Raw genomic sequence first — 21,131 nt, 5'->3', positions numbered from 1 at the left:
CATAATATTTTTACAGATTCTTAATACTTGGTCTTCCGATATAACATCAATACCTTTACACATTTTCTTTCGTAAATATTGTTCGAGGTCAGTTAAGCGTAAAGCAAAGAGAATTGGCGATGGTCTTGATAATTGTTAAATGGGATCTGAAAACATTTACCTTGCATATTGGTGTTTAATAGGGTTTTTTTTGCCAGAGTCCAAAGCGTAAACGTTATCGAAGGCCTTATAAAAATCTTTAAATTATACGATATTGTTTTTGTGTGTGCCCTGAGGTACTGAATGAGGGAATGCAATACGAACATGTTATCAACAGTATCCGTGTCAAATTCCTTCTTGTGTTTCCGATAACAAATTATTATGTTCCAAATAATTATTTATTCTTTCCCTCAAAATACAAGTAAGCAACTTACCGAGGCAGCTTAAGAGAGTCATGGGTCGGTAAGAGATCGGGTCTTTTGATAGGTTTGATCAATTCGGGGAGCCATTCTTCTGATGTGTCTGAATAAAACGTAGATAAATTTACTTGTTGGTTTGTCTCTGAATACACGTAATTAATGAATAGAGGGCCTCTGTTAACTATCTGCAGTGAGACTTTGAAGTATGTGTGTATGTATCAATTAAATCAATATCTCTTTCAGTTAAATAATAGTTCTTGATATCGGATATCGCAATGTATGAATGGGGATATATATGACAATCCTATTTTTGTACTAAGAGAAATATTTTTGTTTGATTCATACACAATGTATGCATCCTAACATATTTTTTATACAGAGTATTTGAATATTAATATCAAACGATGATGAACTCAAACACTGCTGTTCGTTTGTGACTGACGAATCCAGGCAGAATAAATCGACTACAAGGGAACAGATAAATACTTAATTTTATGTCAAAATTTGCACACCTTTACGTATTTGTATCTTTACATTTATCAGCTAGTAAATGTTTTCAGTGTGATGGTTTTTTTCGAGTGGGAACACTGTCGACTTAAATATGATGTGCGGAAATGAATTTGAGCAGTTTTAGTAGAATTATTAAATTACTAACCCATTTAGACGTATGTCTAAATTGTGATTTAATCACTTTCTCACTTATATCCAACACTCGTAACGCGTATACACGAACACCTTAACATATTATTTGTTATGACAATACCCTTTTTCAATTTACAAGAAGTTGACAAGATTATATTTTTGATAGATTATACCCAATGTAAACAGATGTGCTTAGATCCTGAACACTATCCTACTTGTTGCACGTTCATTGTCTAACATGTTTAGGATTGTGCTTAACAGCAACATGTAGACGTGGTCTAAACGTTGGAAAGACGCGTATCCAACCCCCCACCTCCCTCTGGTTTATGTGTACAGTATTATGTAAATATTGCACCAATTTTGTTGTAATTCCTAGTGATCATTTGGTAATTCAAGAGCCCGTGAATCTGATTTCACATCTAATTTCAATATCTTTTACATCTTATCCATATTTCACTTAATGTCCAATCTTTTTTCAGTTAAACTTGTTTAAATTCTAATTCAGTGCCACATTTGGATAATTCACTACGATATGCACTTTGCCGTGAACATTTTTAAATTCTTAACATATTAAGTTTATGGGGATGTTGTGTTTAGTGGTGTTCAGACTGTGACACGATAGCTCATTTAATGTGTTCAAACCCTATTACTACTACTACTACTACTACTACTACTACTACTACTACTACTACTAAAAATGATAATAATAGTCATAATGATGATTTTGATAATAATGTCCTTTGGACTCGGCAAATGGAAAATTCTTCATCTTAAACGTGGTAGAAGAGGGAGGATCAGTCAGTTTACTTGGGGGACGAATTATTAACCATTTTGTGGAAGGCCTATACGTACTTGGGAATGCAGGTTAGGGAAGACTCCAGAATGCCCATATCCAGGAAAAACTTCAGGCAGAGTGCAAATATAGGCTTAAGAAAGGAGTTCAGAGCTCCCTCGCAATAAAGCCAAAGCCACAAATATACTGAACCGCAAAAGAAACATCACCATGCATAGATATATGAGAAACCTTATTTGTCCAAACACTATAAACATACTTTGAGACATATTAAAAGGATAAAACTTTGCAAAACTGATCATCGAGGTTGCAATTAAAGTGTCGAAGGTTCTTAAAGTGAAACACAACTCTAGGCTCTGAGAAAATGGCATCACAAGTCAGTATCTCGTGTGTCCGCCATGTGCATTGATGACTGCCGTGCAACGTCGATACATGGAATGGATGAGGCGGTTGATGAAGGCCAGAGGCACTTGAGCCCACTCTCTGAGGAACGCGTGACGCAGTTCAGCTGCAGTTGTCGGCCTTGGTCAGATGTGAAGTGAAGTCTCTTGCTGCTCTCGCAGTGAGGGCACGGGCGTTATCATGCTGCAAAACTCGTGGTTGCGGCGACGTGCTAAATGAGGTATAGCGTGTGGTCTCAAGACTTGATCAATGTACGGAGCTGCTGACACACCATTGCCTCTCCCTGGACCGATGTTCTGGAAGACCACAGGGCCACCCTCTGTGCAAGACCAATTCCATCCCACACCATGATGTTCGGTCCACCCCATGAGTCTCTCTAAACAACACAAGCATCTGAATAAAGTTCCCCACGGCGTCGCCAGACTCTCTCTCTCTCTCTCTCTCTCTCTCTCTCTCTCTCTCTCTCTCTCTCTCTTTCTCTCTCTCTCTCTCTCTCTCTCTCATTCTCTGTCTGCCATCTGCTGTTGAGATACAGTAACGGCTCTCGCCTGAGAAGACGAATCTTCTCCACTGCTGGTGGTGCCATTCTTGTGCTGTGTTGCCCACTGAAGACGGTCCCGGCGATGACGTGGTGTCAGACTGGGCTGGTGGGTGGTGGCCCTTGGTCTTCCACTACGTGGTCGGTCATCTGTAGTGTTGGTGGTCAAGTACCGTTGCTGGAGACTGTATATGGTCCTTACATGGACTTGAAATGCATTGGCTACTTGCCGGGTGGTTTGTCCAGCTCGCAGTTGTCCAAGGGCTTTGGGTCGCTGATTTCTTGTCAATCTTGGCATGTGGTAGCAATCCAATAACGAATGCATGTTATCCGATCTGGGTGGATTTTTATAGGGCAAGAAATGGGGAAACGCATGTGCATTTCAATTTGCACGTAACTCACGTGCATCGGGTTACCATGGCCGTTGCCGTGATGCGTTTGGGCGATCGGTTTTATTGTCTGTTTTTTTTTTTATTATCAAATTTAATTTTTCCGGACAAGGTAATGTTAAATTTTAGAAACTTGGACAAAAATAACCCAGATATTTAAATATTTTAATGCAATGTTACTTCTCTTTTGCAGTTCAGTATATATACCGGATTTTTGGTGTAGTCAGGTTCAATGAACTACATACTACCTGTGCGTTTCCTTTTTTGAAGAGTGTATGTGTTTCAATTCTAAACACATTTTTACAGAGCAGATATAAAATGAGTGAACGAGTGAGTATGTATGGTTTTACGCCGTTTTTAGAAAAAAATTATCAGTATCACGGCGGTGGACACCAAAAATGAGCTTCACACATTGTTGGAGGGAGCGCCTTAACTACAGGGCAATTCCGCCGCCGCTTGATATACAAAGAAACCTCTTAGACTCGAACACCATTTACTCAAAGGTGAGGCCGTGCTGATGTTTTCACCTCTTCTGATAAAGAGTGAAATAACTAAAACTCGAAATGTACCAATACTCCATCTCTGCTTATCTGAAACTGATAATTCGAAATATTCTCGATGGTATCCAGGACTTCGAGCTGACGAGGTTTCTTTGTCGAAATATATGGCACAGTTACCTGTGAAACAAATATAAATACACGCATAAGAACAAGATGAAAATCGTTTATTTTGGAATGTTACAGATCATGTTGAATGATCGCCAAACATGCACACAATATATGCGTAAAGAGTAGTCACCTAAGAACACAATGTAGCAAACAAGCCAACAGTCATGTCCCTAAGCTGGGGTGATAACTTACAATTCGACCTATCAATGATGACAGCTGTCAATTCATCGCATAAGGGAGTGGTGATAAAGAATTCCGTTTCTTTCTAGACATTTTGCATGTTTTGCGAATTATAATAATGTTTGAAGACCTGAAGCAAAATTATTTTGCCCAAATATTTTTGGGAACATTTGTTTTAAAACCATTCCCAGCCCCCCTCCCCCAGAATATCAAATGGTGTGTTCATTGGACCAGATCAAATCTGGAGCTTGTTTTACGGGCACCTGCCCTAAAATTTGAAAAAAACAAACAAACCAAATAATTTCTTTCTTTCATTGATAACTTGTATATTTTGAACTCCTTGTGTTTCTTCATTTCATGAAGAGTTATTTAACCTTAAATCAAATCCACAGGAATCCAAAGTTAAGCTAACGAGAATAAATACCGATCTAACTATCAAACATTCCCCTCGATAAAGAAAAAGGAATGAAATGCGACCCCTTGACTCATTTCCATCTTTGTGTCGTATCTAAGTGATAAAAATATTACTTTACATGGGCATTATGCGGCCAAACTGTCTCAAATATCCCACTGACTATACTTAAAAGCAAAATTGAACTGGAATCATAGAAAGGTCTCACTAATTCTGTACAGACCAGGGAATCCTCATAATATTTCAGGAGAGTGCACCATACATGACAACAGTCAATAAATAAAAGCGCCCACACCTTTTCCATAATCATTAGAGATCATCACAACGATTCTGACTACAGTAAACTACGGTTATAACGAACTCAAAGGGACTACTAATTTTAGTTCGTTATAAGTACATATACAGCATGACTACAGCAAGTAATCGGGACCAAAAAGTAAGTTCGCTATATCCGTCAGTTCGTTATAAGCGTGTTCGTTATAACCGTAGTTTACTGTATATCAAAAGAATGTGTTACGGAATTAAGTGAAGTGATGTTTCTGGGTTCTAAATTCTTCAAGGTGAATTTTAGCATGCCGAGGTACAAAATGAAACATATAGAATAATAGATATAGAGTCATTGTCGAAAGTCAACTCCATCGTGACATATAACACGATTAGAATAACAGTTATACCAGTGACGTCAAGGTAGCACAAACAGTTCAGCACAAAGCATGGTATATCAGGCCACTGTTTGGGGATCGCGGTCAATACTAAGTCGATGGAGTGTTTATCACCAGACACGAATGGACAGAAGAGTTGGCGTGCGGTATCCTGCACACCGTCTTTACGGCGCCGTTGACACAGGCTCGAACACAGCGTCCGGTTGGTATATGCCGACATCGGTTGTCAAGGGAACCGCAATGGGCCTGGAAGTGCAAAACATACTTGGTATCAAACATCAAAACCTTTGGGATATTTACACTTGTATCTGGGTTGTATGCAAATATAAAACGTATTAACCAGTTTAAATGAAATAAAAATACATAAAAACCTATGATCTATGGTGGCCGAGAGGGGACATCGCTTTCTCGCTCTATCGCTTTCTCGCTTTCTCGCTTTCTCGCGGTTAAGCAGTATCCCCTCTTGACCACTGTGATATCTGCTGCAATTGGGAGGTAATGTTGGACTTTTCTCACTATTTACTTAAAACATAATTTAACTGTATAGACGTAGGTGATTTTAAAACAATCCACCGAATTTTGCGTAAAATGTAATTGATTTATTTATGGCCCTATTCAGTATATGACCATCACGCCGAAAGTGCGTGGCAGATCATGGCAATACGCTCTAAATAAATCAGGTTAAAATCTAAATATATACTTTTCAAAAGAAGTTAAGGAGACTATGGTTAATTAGTCATGGCTGATTGTTTTGCAAAAATACAATCTTATAATTGTGGGTGTTCTATAACTTGTTTTCGGTAGTATATGATGTTACAGTGTGTCATAAGGTTGTCCGTAAATGTTCTTTTTGACATTTGATGTATGTTTAACTTGAATTGTGTTTCTTGTCTTGTGCAAATCTACAAATATATGTACTTGCATATAGTAATTTGATAAACACCGCTGTGAGTGAGTGAGTGAGAATGGTTTCACGTCGCTTTTAACAATAATCCAGTAATATCACGGGTAACACCAGACATGGGCTTCACACATTGTACCCATGTGGGGAATCGAACTGGGTCTTCGGCTTGACGATCGAACGCTTTAACCACTAGGCTACCCCATTGCCCCAATCGCTGTGGCGTTACCACAGTTGATATGTGTACTTGTGTAAACTACACATATGGAGAGACATAATTAGTGTGGCCACATAGTTAAGGTTGACAACAATATGAAATGCATTACTATGATTATCTATAACATATATTAAATCAGCTATCATTGTGATATGTTCTGTATATCTTAAGTATAGTTTTGTCAAAATTATGTATGTGTGTGTGTGTGTGTGTGTGTGTGTTTGTGTGTGTGTCCGACTCATTGTCTGTGTAAAAAGGTAGTAGATAACAACATAACTCACATCAGAACGCACAATTGTTAACCATACAGTTTAAATGGATAGAGAATTGCTACATAAATATGTATATTCCTGCCTGAGCCTATACTATAATTGGATATCTAGTGTCTCCTGGCGGGAAAGTTAAACTTTATTTTACAAGCACTTTAGCATTAAATTTAATTCCCGAAGACAGTTTGATCGAAAGTCATTATAAGAAACGAGTTGTTTTACTGTTACTGTTAGGTGTTACTGTGAACAAAATGAAAATAGGAACAGTGACTATCTGTATTCTTTGAATCTTGCTTATTTATCAAACTACAAGAAAATATGCAAGCTTAACGAGAAAAAATTACGTGTGTATTTAGTAACATATTTATCTATTTATCTACTACAAGATGTTTAAAAAATCTAATCATAGAGGCAAAATAACGGTGAGAATTACAGGATCACTAAATATCAGCAAAAACCGTTTTAATGTACGGCATTATGGGAAATATCGCTTTCTCGCTCTATCGCTTTATCGCTTTCTCGCTCTATCGCTTCATCTAATGACTAACCATTGTCATATGAAGGAATCGGGTGTTCTTTAACTTCTTTTGAATAGTATGGACTATAAATCTTGAAATTAACGTTCGAGTTAATTACAAATGCAAAATAATAAGCGTAGACTTAATTACCGTATTCGACGTAATAAGCGCCCAGGGCGCTCTCAAAATTAGAATATTATTTTGGTGAAAAAAAGTTGAGTTGAAAGATTAATTTCGTGGTTGATGCTGACAGCCTGAAATGTTTATGTACGACAGATATATTTTCCCCGAATTTATTGCCCATAATTAAGTGTGCATATAACGAGTGCGTATTATACGCGAATAAATAAGTCTTGTGTACATTAATCAATCGGAAGGGGTGCTAATTGGGATTGTTCACTAGCCAATATATTAGCAAATATCGCCGTGGGCGTTTATTATAGCGGGGCGCTTACTACGTCGAATACGGTAATTATACTTTGCATTTATGTCTCAGAAATGACTGTTGATAAGACGGCCTCACTGAACACGTTGAATAGCGGAAATACCAACTTGAATATAAAACCTATCAACTATCTATTTCCACATTACGGTTACTGAGAACAATATGTCATCCAAAAACTCGAAATTACACAATGGACATCCGGTAGTATTACCATTGCTTAAGTGAGGACTTCCACTTTGATAACATCTACTCCTCAAACAGAATAAACATTGATATAAGCTTGTTTTTTTTTTAAAAAACCACTATTGCTTTTTAGGAAGTACGTACTACTCAGCGCTATTGAGCGGTGTGATTTGCTATTTGTTTTGATAACTTGGCCCGGGGGCGGGGGATCCAATAGCTAAATAGGGCCATAAATCAATCCAATTCTTTTTTACGCAGAAATACGTGGATTGTTATAAAAGCACATATGTCTCTACTGTTAAATTATATTTAAGTAGATAGTGAGAAAATTTCAACATTCCGTCCATATGTATAATATGAAATGCTACTGGAAAAATCTCAGCTCTCTTTAATGATTAAAACCCACATCAACAACCCCCCCCCCCCCCCCCCCCCCCCCCCCCCCAACACACACACTGAGGACAATTCATTAATGTTGTTTTATGTATATACTTACTATCGTAAAGAAACACGTAACGCATGCGACCCATATCGTGGCCAAGAGGGCATATTGCTATAGCGCGAGAAAGCGACAGAGCGATAAAGCGACAAAGCGATAGAGCGAGAAAGCGATGTCCCCTCTCGGCCACCATAATGATCAAGAATCATTGTAACTTTGATGCCACAAAGTCACCAATCTCCTTTGGAATTAGGGGAATGACTTTGTTCTCAGAAACCTATGCTTTTCGTACAGGTCTGTGTTTATGTACACAACCTATACTTGATCAGTACGTGTTATGCTTCCCCGACGATGCTGGACGTTGTTCATAATATATATCACTGGTTTGGCTAGTTCAAACTACAGTAAACTACGTTTATACCGAACACGCTTATAACGAACTGACGGATATAACGAACCTACCTTTTTGTCCCGACTATTTGCTGTCGTTATGCTGTGTATATGCTTATCACGAACTACGGTTATAACGAACTAAGATTAGTGGTCCCTTTGAGTTCGTTATAACCGTAGTTTACTGTAGATTATTTACAGGCCGTCGTGATATAGTTGGATAGTTTGCAGACTGCGGCATAAAATTATGAACAAATATGTCCTGACATGCCAATAATAGTTTTATCATTGTATCGAAAGTTTCAATGAACGTATCTAGAACTCTTGTAATATAATATATCCAACATGGCAGTTAAGTGATGTAGAATGATGTCCGTACAATAAGAAAACGTTGATACCCTGTAGATTTAAAGGTTAGTGTGATTGATTGAACAACCAGTGATACAGATCAATTAATCATTCTACACTGTAATACAATTCGTTTAGGTATTAAACACATTCAAAACGTCAGCGCCAGAGAATCAGCAGTCTCGAATATCTGCTCAATCAGATTTTCCGTGCAAGTCGAATAGAATTTACTCTTAGCAATTGGGAAATGTAAAGGCCACTGGCTGGAGCTAATGGTATATTGCTTGACATGAAAAGTGACATTTATTGATTGAGATGAAAGGGAATTTCACGACTTTGTACAGAGCTTGCAATCATGTAGAATGTCAATACACAGATCAAGACACTGGACCTTATTTCTCAGTTGTTTTCAAACTCTGGTGGATAGATTTGGTGAAGATACCTTATCACGGTATTGAAATACAAGCGACAAACGCCTTTCTATAACCATAAGAAATCTCTGCTGAAGGCAGGGCCCGTTGAACGATTCCGACGATATCATCATATGTTTATGAATCACTATCAAATAGTGATGAAACCAGGTGTTCGCGAAGAGGGGAGCATCAAATGCCCTTCCTGTAGCTCAGGCCATTCATACAATTTGCATAAAAAAGTAAGTTTTTATTGACTGACGCCTGGAGCATATACTGCCCCATCAGTGGCAACCGTTAGAAACACATGCAAAGGCAAGTCAATATTGTTCATTTTTAAAAACATGGAAACATATGGTGCACATGTTCCACATGTCTACCATAAAATCTTTTGAAAGATGTACTCAGTGATCAAGCAACTTTGTGAGCAGGATTAGTATGGGACTCTTGGGAAATTAAAGTGATCTATCTTTTCATACAGTCTTGATCTTGTTGACAGATTTTTGTCACTCTAAATATATATGTTTCTAAATATACCCAACAACAAAAGTTCCTGTGACACCAATAATTTAGTGTATTTCTCAAACAAGTAAAGTTGGGTTTTCAATATTGTAGTACATGTATGGAATCAAGTCAGAAAAACGCAACTGCTACAGATAAGCATGCATTCCTTGCAAAAGTTGACTACGTTCAGGGGATTCAATATGCATTGTTTAGCATAGTGCAGACAACAACCACTCAGAAAAACAACAAAATTACGCAATTATTCAGCATTACGAAATGCCACGCCTGTCCGAAAATGAGCGTCTGCGAGCCGTTGGCAACAGACGAATGCAGTCACAGACCATCCTCGGAGTGTCAGGCCACGCGTAACCAATAATCGACAAGACAACTGGATTCGAACAACACACCTACGAAATCGATTCCAGTCAGCAACAGTGACTGCAAGAACCATCCCTGGCCTTCGACGAATCTTCACAGACAGTACGTCGTCGCCTCAGATGTGCAGGGATTGTCGCCAGAAGACCCGCCAGACGTCCAATTTTGACAGGAAACCACTGTCAAGCACGTCTACAGTGGTTCAGACAGCGTCTACGCTGGACGGCCATGTAGTGGGGACAAGTTCTAGTCACTGACGAGTCTCGTTTTCTATTCTACCACAGCGATGAACGGATTCGAGTGTACCGACGTCGAGGTGAACGTTACCTTAATCTTTGTGTCATGGAAGAAGATCGGTTCGGGGGCGGCAGCGTTATGGTATGGGGTGGGACTACAGCAAGACAGAGGACCCGTTTGATAGTGGTAGAGAGAAATCTCAATGGACAACGCTTCCACGACGAGATCATCGGCTCTGTTGTTCTACCCTTTTTGCGTCGTCATGGCCCAAGCATTACCTTTTAACATGACAACCCCCGGCCTCATATTGCTCGACTTGTTCAGAATTCTCTTCAACAAAACAACGTGAATGTCATCCCCTGGCCAACCTGTTCCCCTGATGTCTCACCAATCGAGCATATGTGGGATGAGATGGATCTGCGCCTTCAACGTCAACCACGTGTTCCACAGACACTCCAGGAACTTCGAAACATGCTCCAACAGATATGGAGAGACATCCCACAGGACTTTGTGCGACGCCTGGTCCATTCCATGAGACGAAGATGTGCTGCTTGCATCGCAGCCAGTGGTGGACACAGACGCTATTGATTTGCAAATTGACATTTTGGCATGTTCATGTTTTTTTATGAAATCACGTATTTTCTGAAGTCAGTATAGCAAATTAAACCATTTGAACACTTACAGGAGTCTTTTATCTGTAGCAAACCGAAATTGTTTCAGATTTGGTAAGAAACATAACTTTGCATTAAATCTTATTCATTGTCACAGGAACTTTTGTTGTTCAGTACATGAAACAGATGAGTCGGTTTCTTTAATTTATGGTTCAGGTGGGTGAATCAGTCGTTATATATGAAGCTTAAGTTAAATTTCTTGGGCAAATTCCAATTTGAGCAATCCGAGCAGAAATAGGGGTGCTGACTTGTTGTCTAAATATCGTATCCCAAAATATCACATATATGTTATCTGTGAGGAAGCAAGCAATTCACATATTGTTTTCTCAAGTACCCACGTATGACATTAGATTATTTTTTTGTAGCTATATCTATAGTCAGCACGTTTAGTGACAAATGCCCAATGAATCAAAGAGTGAAGTACATGCATTGGACTAGGAAGTCACTACATATTTACATCATCACCAAAATATAAACATGTCAAGATCATATTTTATATACACAGTCATTTATGGAATACCTATTTTCACTTGTGAAATTGGTCCGTGAAGACGCCGGGGAAAATTAGGTCTACAGCAACCCATACCTGCCGTAAAAAGTGACTATGCTTGTCGTAAAATGCGACTAACGGGATCGGGTGGTCAGGCTTGCTGACTTGGTTGATACATGTCATCGATCCCAATTGCGTGGATCGATGCTCATGATATCAATCACTGGATTGTCTGGTCCAGACTCGATTATTTACAGACCGCCGTCATATAGCTGGACTATTGCTGAGTGCGGCGTTAAACAACAAACCAACCAACCAACTTGTGAAATTAGCGGTAAGTGGGTTAGTACTGGCTGTTAATACAGTTGGTTGTCACCGTCAGTGAATAGTTATATATATTTCATACATTAGCGCATTTTTAAAACGCATATAATTTCCAAAATTATTATCCAGCTTCACTCGAAACTGTGATAACCGGATGATTCAAAATAATATTTGTTCCAAAATACTTTTACAGCACCAGCTATCCCCCTTATACGAGATCTATCTTTGTGCATGTTGCTTCTGTCCTGGAAAGTGCAAAGATAAGAGATGCACTCTCTGGTTGCCATCGAACCCTTCAAATGGGGCCTCCTTAATAGTGCTAATTTTAGCGTCACTGGGTTTTTCCACACATAATTCTTAAGTAAAGGTTGACATTGTTGTCATGTGGAAATAGGAATTATATTATGACGTATTTAGGTCAGGTGTTCCGGCCATTCAGTATCGATCGATGACTTCCTTTAAATACATTTAGAAATCCATCATCAACGTTAGTACTTCTATAAATACATACAATATATTACAAAAGTAATATAGTACAATTTGTGGCAGCAGGTATACATACCTTTGATTATATCGATTATCCTGAATATTTGTTGGAAATTGTTTCTATGACACAATTCTGATAATGCTGAAGTTTTTCAAATCACACTTTCACCTGGGTGGAAAACTTTGCTCTTAATTCGGAGTTACAAAGACCCACAACTTTAACTCACTCGACATGTCTATGAAGGTTATTATGTTGGAAACTAATTTCACGGCACATTTCATAAACATCGATATGAGCGTTCATTCAGAAACATTTAATTACGTTGCTGAAGACGCTTTTATGATAAATGGATTTTACAAAGTAGAGAAAATTTTCCAGTTACAAGATACTTTAAGCTCCTTTACAAATATTATTGCGCTGTAAAATTACCTTCATTAGTTCGTACTGTGCGAGCTATATATAACCCGTCTTTGACTCACACCCACGACTTCATTGATGGGGGATGCCTGAGAATCGCCACAAAATGTTAACCTTTCCATAAGCAAGGCGGCCCACTGAGAGCACATGTTAATGAGACTCGTCGTTCTAGCCGTAATGGGATTCTAAGTAGGTGTCATTATGTAGTTGTAGAAATACAGATCTGGTGACTAGATGGGAAGATATATCTTACGACTAATTGTGAAAAGGAGGAATTGAGAAAATATGTGATCACACTTATCTGTTCTAAATATATTTTCGGCACGAGTACCTCCTTTGTCAACACAAGTGTTTATGGACTACTCCAAACACAAACATGTTGGTATGGAATGTGCACATTTTGTACTAAACATTCGTTTTAAATGTAAAGTGATTATTCGTGTATTTTCAACATACTGAGCCTATGCTGGCATCATTCATCTTGGGAACATTTTGCTTCATCTCCTAATTTTCAAACAGTTTTCTTGTAAGATTCTTGTAAGACAGATTCTTCTGTCAGAGAGCACAGAGAGAGAGAGAGAGAGAGAGAGAGAGAGAGAGAGAGAGAGAGAGAGAGAGAGAGAGAGTAAGTGAGTATTTTCAACATAATGAGCACTTCCTGAGTGAGAGATAGAGAGTTTGGGTGAGTGAGTGAGTAAGTGAGTGGGTGGGTGAGTGAGTGACACTGATACATTACCATGCAAAATTGCTTATCAATGTCAACCAATATGTACGTTCATAGCAGTAAAATAGCAAGGGGGCGGGGTGGGGTGGGGTGGGGGGCGTGAGTGTGATGCCATGATCCCGCAGATAGGTACAGTGAGTGAGTGAGTTGGGTTTAACGCCGCTATTAAGAGTATTCCAGTCATATCGCGGCGTGTCAGCTTAATGTGGGAGGAAAGCCCGAAGTGATGCAGGCCTCAGACGTTTACCACTTCGGTGAAACCCACGAGCACGGGTATGGTGCTGACAAACTTAGAAACATAATTGGGGCGAACCGGGATTCGAACCCACAATCATAGGTTTCTGGCGTGCCCAAGGGACGCAACTTTGCGCAGCGAATCGCGGCGCCTTAGACGACTGGGCCACCTGTGCCCCCAGATAGGTAGAGAGGATGGGAGAAGTATGATGCCATGATCTCACAGGTAGGTAGATAGGATGGAGGGAGTATGATGCCATGATCCCACAGATAGGTAGATAGGATGGGGGAAGTATGATGCCGTGCCCCAAGGATATGTAGATAGGATAGAAGGAGTTTTATGCCGTGATCTCACAGGCAAGTAGATAGGATGGAGGGAGTATGATAGGTAGTGAGGATGGAGGGAGTATGATGCCGTGCCCCAAGGATATGTAGATAGGATGGAGGGATAATGATGCCGTGCCCTAAGGATATGTAGATAGGATGGATGGAGTTTTATGCCGTGATCTCACAGACAAGTAGATAGGATGGAGGGAATATGATGTCATGATCCCACAGGTAGGTAGATAGGATGGAGGGAGTATGATGCCATGATTCCACAGATAGGTAGATAGGATGGGGAAAGTATGATGCCATGACCCAACCGATATGTAGATGGGATGGAGGGAGTAGGATGCCCGCCCTAAGGATATGTAGATAGGATGGAAGGAGTTTTATGGCGTGATCTCACAGACAAATAGATAGGGTGGAGGGAGTATGATGTCATGATCCCACAGATAGGTAGAGAGGATGGGAGAAGTATGATGCCATGATCCCACAGATTTTACTTAAGAAGTGTCATCGTATGCGCAATAATACAACAGCAGCTCCTTCCAGTCTACCAGCCAATCAGGAAACTGTAGTTCGTTTGTTGGCGGGACATAAACGCAATAAAACACTGCTTCGTTAGGCAATCAAATGCCATTGAACCACTTGCAATCTATTTATTCCATAAAATAAGATAGCTACGCGATAAATCACAAAGAACAATGACGAACAAAGCGTAGTTTATTTCACTATAAAACATTGTTCTATCATGACGTCATTTCTGGAGATTTGAATACGCGCTTGCAACTTGATGACGTCATATATTGGACGACGTTATTTTTTAGAGGGAAGTGTCTAGTGAGTTGTTTCCCATAGATTTAGCTGGGGTACGCAGATGAACGCAGTTGCCAAACGATCGCATCCAAAAGTGGGAGAGATGTAACAATCGGTATTAGGAGAAAACGTACTACAGAAAATCGACGTGAAGTTTGTGAGAATATCTGGGAAATACCAAACTTAACCCGCCTGTTCATAAAATGATCTTGTCCGACATGGTCGAATTCTATTCATTATAGAAATTAAGGTAACTATTTTTATCGTTATTTATCGTACAATCAAACACAGTAGGGAAAATAAATCATGCGGGGCTGCGCTCCTCGTGGTTTATTCTCCCTGCAGTGTTTTATGCATCCCTCATGGTTTAAACTTTATGATGGCGGCCTGTATATGATGATTATGGACAAATCAGTAATGAAGCGTGAGCAACATGGGGGTACGATGACCGAGTCTGACCGCCCTATCTATTTTAGTCGCCCATTACGACACACAATGATATGCTGTTCTAAACCGTTTTTAGATATGAACTAAAAACTCTTTTCAAACTTTCACAATGACTACTTCACTGAACATATTTTAAAACTAAGGAATCGGTTGAATTGCGTCGTCTGTGATTGGACTTAATTGGATTTCTTTCGATTGTCTTGTGTTGCTTTCGATTGCCTTGTATTTCATTTAAATGTGCAAAAAGTGTATGTTGTCTCCGTTATTATAACCAAATTGTGAAAGATGTTAATTCTCGTTGTAAATAATTTGGACACCTCATTTGTCAGATATCTTAAAATCACAAATGCCTCGGTTGAGTTCTCCTTCTATCCAATGCTGCCACCAATCTGATAAAATGGATTAGTCCTGATCATATCCCATTTGTCAGACATATCATGAGAACAAAACACTTAAGAAATTTGTACTTTACAAATTTGTGGAGTATTCACCTTTGGTATTGGGTATATTATCAATCGCTATATCAGCCAACTATAAAATAACCAGGCTGCAACATACAGCAGAACTAATTCTGAGATTAATTCTAACAAATTTAGATTTATGCAGCCATGATATTTGATGAGTTTTGATTTCTTATGTTCATATCTTCTTGTAAATTAATATCGTGCAAACTTCGTTGCTGAGTATGCTTTTTAAACGTTAATTAACACAGGTTACAATAATTTACATATACATTCATTAACTCAATTTGTGATTAAAGCATGTCTTAATATTGACACTTTTGCTATAATCGCCCAATCTTGTCCTTTCTGTCATAGAGACGATGTTGAAAACGTACCTGGAGCGTATCTTTCTGCGATATAACAAAGTCGATATTCTGAAAACCTGCCGTGTCTGTGACAAATTCAGATATGACTATATATGCACAATTCAGCAAATCACGAACATTGTGAACAGTCAATATTCTCGAAGGAAGCTGTGGTGACAACTTATAAATTTAAGTTGTTTTCTTGATCAAATGATTCATTTGTTAAATATATACGGGTAGAATGTAAAACAATAGATAATCCTATTGTACCTGAGTAGATCAATTATTTCACCCATTGACTTCAAACGTCTTTATTTATTTGATCTTATTGGGACTGGTCCATTACCACAACAGGTAAATGTACATTGTTTCGACAAGCTTTCTCTACTCCACTATCTAACAATTGGGGCACCTGCAATTTCACTTTCACATAATGAGCACCACTTTGCTATTGCTGGGATTTTTGTCTTACCCAAATGTGACCGTCTGGGAGGTTTCTACGTGTTTTGTGTTTTGCTGATGCATTCTGACACAAAATAATGTGTTTCTCTGACATCGTACATTTCTCAACGTGGAGTCTATGTTGCTTTTATGAAGATCATTTATCCAAATCTGTTTTATTATGTAGAGCTGTGTTATCTGAAGTTTTTGATTTGAGTAAGTGAGTAAGCAAACAATAATAGAGGGGGCACACGATCCTCAAAGTAAATGATGAACACCTTGCAAGGTTTATTCCGCGACCGTCACTTGTGATCATAACTCAGATTTGTATTTGGTTCTTTGGTGTGTTTTCTTCAATATGTATTTTACACATACTTTGGATATTTTATTAACGACATTTCGTAACGTACACGTACTGATATTATTATTGGAAACAGTTTACTGACCATGTTACGGTGATTTGAAATTGATTGACCACTAATTTGAAATGTTGGTAGAAATACATTATGTCTTTTCAAACAATTTGCTATTGTCAATGTATTGACATGACATTCGAGCACGCGTTGTTTAACATACAAATGAATATGACATATAATGAATAGTTCCTGTCATTTCGAGAAATTGGTAAATCGATATGGTTTCGTTGACTGCAAAATGTCAAGGCACGACCACGCAATCAATGCGCCATGGTATCCTTTTCAGATAATTTTTCAGTAGACTCACCTCTACTGTGTATGTAGGCTGTGCGATACTCATAATAGATTGGTGTTGTTTCAACTCGCTTTTTACTCATTTATTTCTCCTGGATTTAGCTAGGTGTTTTATTACCAACCCAATGATGGAAAGCTAATTTGTCCAGATTTGTGATTGCTATATCACCTTAAATGAAAGATACAAATACACATTATTTTGTGGAGCAGTTTAAAGACATTTAAAGAGGTGAGGTTAGGTGTGGTGAGGTGAGGAGTGGCGTGGTGAGGTAATTACTTTTGAGTCAGAAAACCCACGATCGAAGGGAATAACAAGTTCATCTAATTCAACATATACTCTACGAAAATAGTTGGGGGGCATTAAATATATGGAGGATATTATATGAGTGTTCATGTCATTCTATGTTTACGATACGAGTGTCTGAATTCCGGTATTTCCCGAGCGAGAGCGAGTGAAATACAGGAATTTAGGCACGAGTGTCGTAAGCAGTATGACATGAACACGAATATAATGTTCTATTTATTACCGATGTAAGATGTCTACATACAGCGACGAATTTAAGTCTTTTCCTATAAGGACAGCAAATCGCAACAGCAGCGAAACCACAATTTGTCTTCAACTATGACGTCGTTTCTAGTGTGACGTCATTCCGACCTCACGTCCCAATAAAATTCGAATGCCGTTCGGATGACGGAAACAATACACTGTTGTCTCGTGACGTGATATGACCCTATGGCACATATGATTCTTAAGAACCCCGATACGTTTGCCCTGGTAGGTAATAAAAATGTTTACATCAAGTATTTGAACAAAGATAAGTGTTGATGATAAACATCCCATGCAAGAACGTTTATGTCTGTAAAACGTGATACCACAACACATGCTATAGTTTGCACGTGACGCACGTAGTAGCTAATGCAGTGGCCAATGCGTTCAAGGGTTTACAGTCTGTGATTAGCAGACGATGGAACTGATACCAACAAACTCAAAATGTTGACGATCGATCCCGTTCTGGGCGTCCCAGGTCAACGACAAGAGTACAGGATTGATCCGTAACCAGGCTGCAAACTTTCAATAGGCACCCGCGTCAGACGATAAGAAATCGTCTATATGCATCTCATCTCCAAGCACGTCGTCACGTATGTGTTCTGGTGCCCCTTACAAATCATCATATGGCCAACAGGCATCAATAGTGTACAGACCGTCGAAACTGGGGTAATCGTCGCATGTCACGTTTTGATGCATTGAGATGTCCCTATTCACTTTGTACTTTCATGACCTCATGACACATTTGGCGATGGTTCGGTCATGGTTTGCGGTTGCATCACTATGACGGACCGATACGCAGTCCATATTGTGCAAGGAAGGGTCACCGGACAATACTATGGGGAAAACATACAGAACGACAACGTCCGTGCTCACAATGCACGTAACGTCAGTGTTCACCTCCAGCAGCATAACATTCATAGAGTGCCATGGCCAGCAATGAGTCCAGACCTTTCCCCATTGAACACGTTCTGTGACAAGAGAGGGAGACGAGTGCGTCAACGTCATGAGCTGAACTTGGTCATGCTATATTTTCACTTTTAGATAAATGTGTATTTAATCTTGAGAAAGACATTCTTATTGGCTGTGTATATGTCAATCCACCGGGATCAAGCTGGTTTAATAACAAACAAATCAAGTGTGGTTTGACTATATTTTTCAACTCACTTATAGAAGTTATTTCGCCATTAAACACAGATATACACATCCTCATAGGCGGGGATTTCAACGCTCGGACAGGGACACTGTCTGATCATACTGATGATGATATCGACGAGGTCTTAGGTGACGAGAATATGTCAATTCTTTCCGATAGTATCAACATAGGTAGAATGTCATGTATACCATTGTAAACAATGCCGGAAAATATCCTTCATGTGAGCCGCTCTCGACATGTCTATACTAAATGGTCGCTGTGGTACGGATTTAGGTATAGGTGATTATACTTACATCGGTCACTCAGGCTCCAGTGTAATTGACTACATTATTGTATCCAACAATAATTCTTTAACTTCTATAATGAACTCCTTTACTTTCATTATCTTAACGAATGTTAGAAAACTGACGATTGGTATGGTGCATTTCAGTCATTCTTCCACTGTAACACATCTGATATTATGTCGAGGACAGAATCATCACACATTCACTATCTTGTTAATTTCAAGCACGAGAGAGAGAGAGGTGTCTCAGAATATATAGACATCTAAAGAATGATAGCACCTTATTTAGTTATTTAAAATCAGGAAATATTTATACAAGTTTGTTGCGTGATAAAAAGAAAACTTATAATGAATATATGCGTAATAAGGTTTTATCTAGTCTTCCAAATAGTAAATGTTTCTGGTCTACCATAGGAGGATTATCTCAGAGTGTTGCAACTCGTGTACCTAACATATCACTAGAACAATGGATTTGATAAATCCGCAGGAAATGACCACCTCATTTCAGATTGATTTTTAATATGCGAATGGTATCTTTGTCCCGTATCTTTCAGTGCTGTTTAATAAGTTGTTTGATAATGCGTACTTGCCTGAATTTTGGTCTTTGGGAATTATTGTTCCGATGCATAAGACATTCATTCCCCATCCAACTATAGAGGTATATCAGTTCTTAGTGCACTGAGTAAGTTGTATGTTTCTATTTTGAACAGAAGGGTCACGTCTTGGTGTGAGGTCTATGGTAAAATTGCAGAGTCCCAGGCTGGTTTCCGTCACAATTACTCCACCATAGATAATAACTTTATATTACAGTGTATTATTATCAGTAAGCGTAAGGGTAGGGTATATGGTTTATTTTTTGCAAAAAGCCTTTGACAGTGTAAACCAGATGAAATTAATGATAAAAGCTACACAGTCTATTTATACAGCTGTTAAGGCTAGTGTTAAATTTAAACATTCATTTTCTGAAATGTTTCACAGTCCAAGAGGAATAGGTCAGGGTTGTGTGTTAAGCCACGTTCTATTCTCGATGTTTATTAACGAAATAGCTGAACATAATTCTGGACCAGGAATACAACTTCATCCTGATATTACAGAGATATTCCTGTTACTATTTGCAGACGATATTGTTTTAATCGCAGATACTATAGGTGGACTTCAGAAGCGTCCTGATGTTCTAGAAAAGTATTGTCATGATTATGATTTAGACGTCAATTTGGATAAGACCAAGGTGGTTGTTTTTAAGAAAGGTGGAATGTTGTGAAGAAAAGAGATTTGGTACTATAAAGGTCTAAAGTTGGAGCGTGTATCTTCCTATACATATTTGGGCGTTACTTTTACGAGAAACCTGTCCTGGCCAAGTCATTTCTCTAATGCTGTTAACAGGGGGAAAAAGCAATGTTTGGAATTTTAAAGTCATTGATAGAATTACATCCTCTTCCACATGACTTATATTTTAAAATATTTGACATGAAAGTAGTCCCAATTTTGCTCTATGGTTGCGAAGTCGGGGTCTAAACCGGAATAATTAAATAGAAACCATATATACATTGACATGCAAGCGATTTCTAGTTGTGAAATCGTCAACACCCAACAACACGGCTCGAGGCGAATGTGGGCGATATCCATTATATCTTTATGCATACAAAAGAGTTATTGGTTATTGGATAAGGTTATTGGGTATATCCAAAGGATTTCCAAAGAAATGTTATTATATGATGCTTCAGGCAGAAAATAATGGTAAAATTAATTGGGTCTCAAAATGTAAATCTTTCAGTTTGGGTTTTGTCTCTGTATGGGAAAACCAGTGTATACGTCATCCTCATTCGTTTTTGACAGAATTTATGTCGCATCTGAAATGTAGTTATGAACAGGATTGGCATAGCCTTCTGGAAAAGGGTAGTAAATCTTTCTCTTATTCTCTATTCAAAGTAT

The sequence above is a fragment of the Haliotis cracherodii genome, unplaced genomic scaffold (genome assembly GCF_022045235.1).
Source record: "Haliotis cracherodii isolate W230 unplaced genomic scaffold, xgHalCrac1.p SCAF_15, whole genome shotgun sequence".
NCBI lineage: Eukaryota > Metazoa > Mollusca > Gastropoda > Lepetellida > Haliotidae > Haliotis > Haliotis cracherodii.
The sequence above is the reverse complement of the archived record's forward strand: the minus strand, read 5'-3'. Positions refer to the sequence as shown.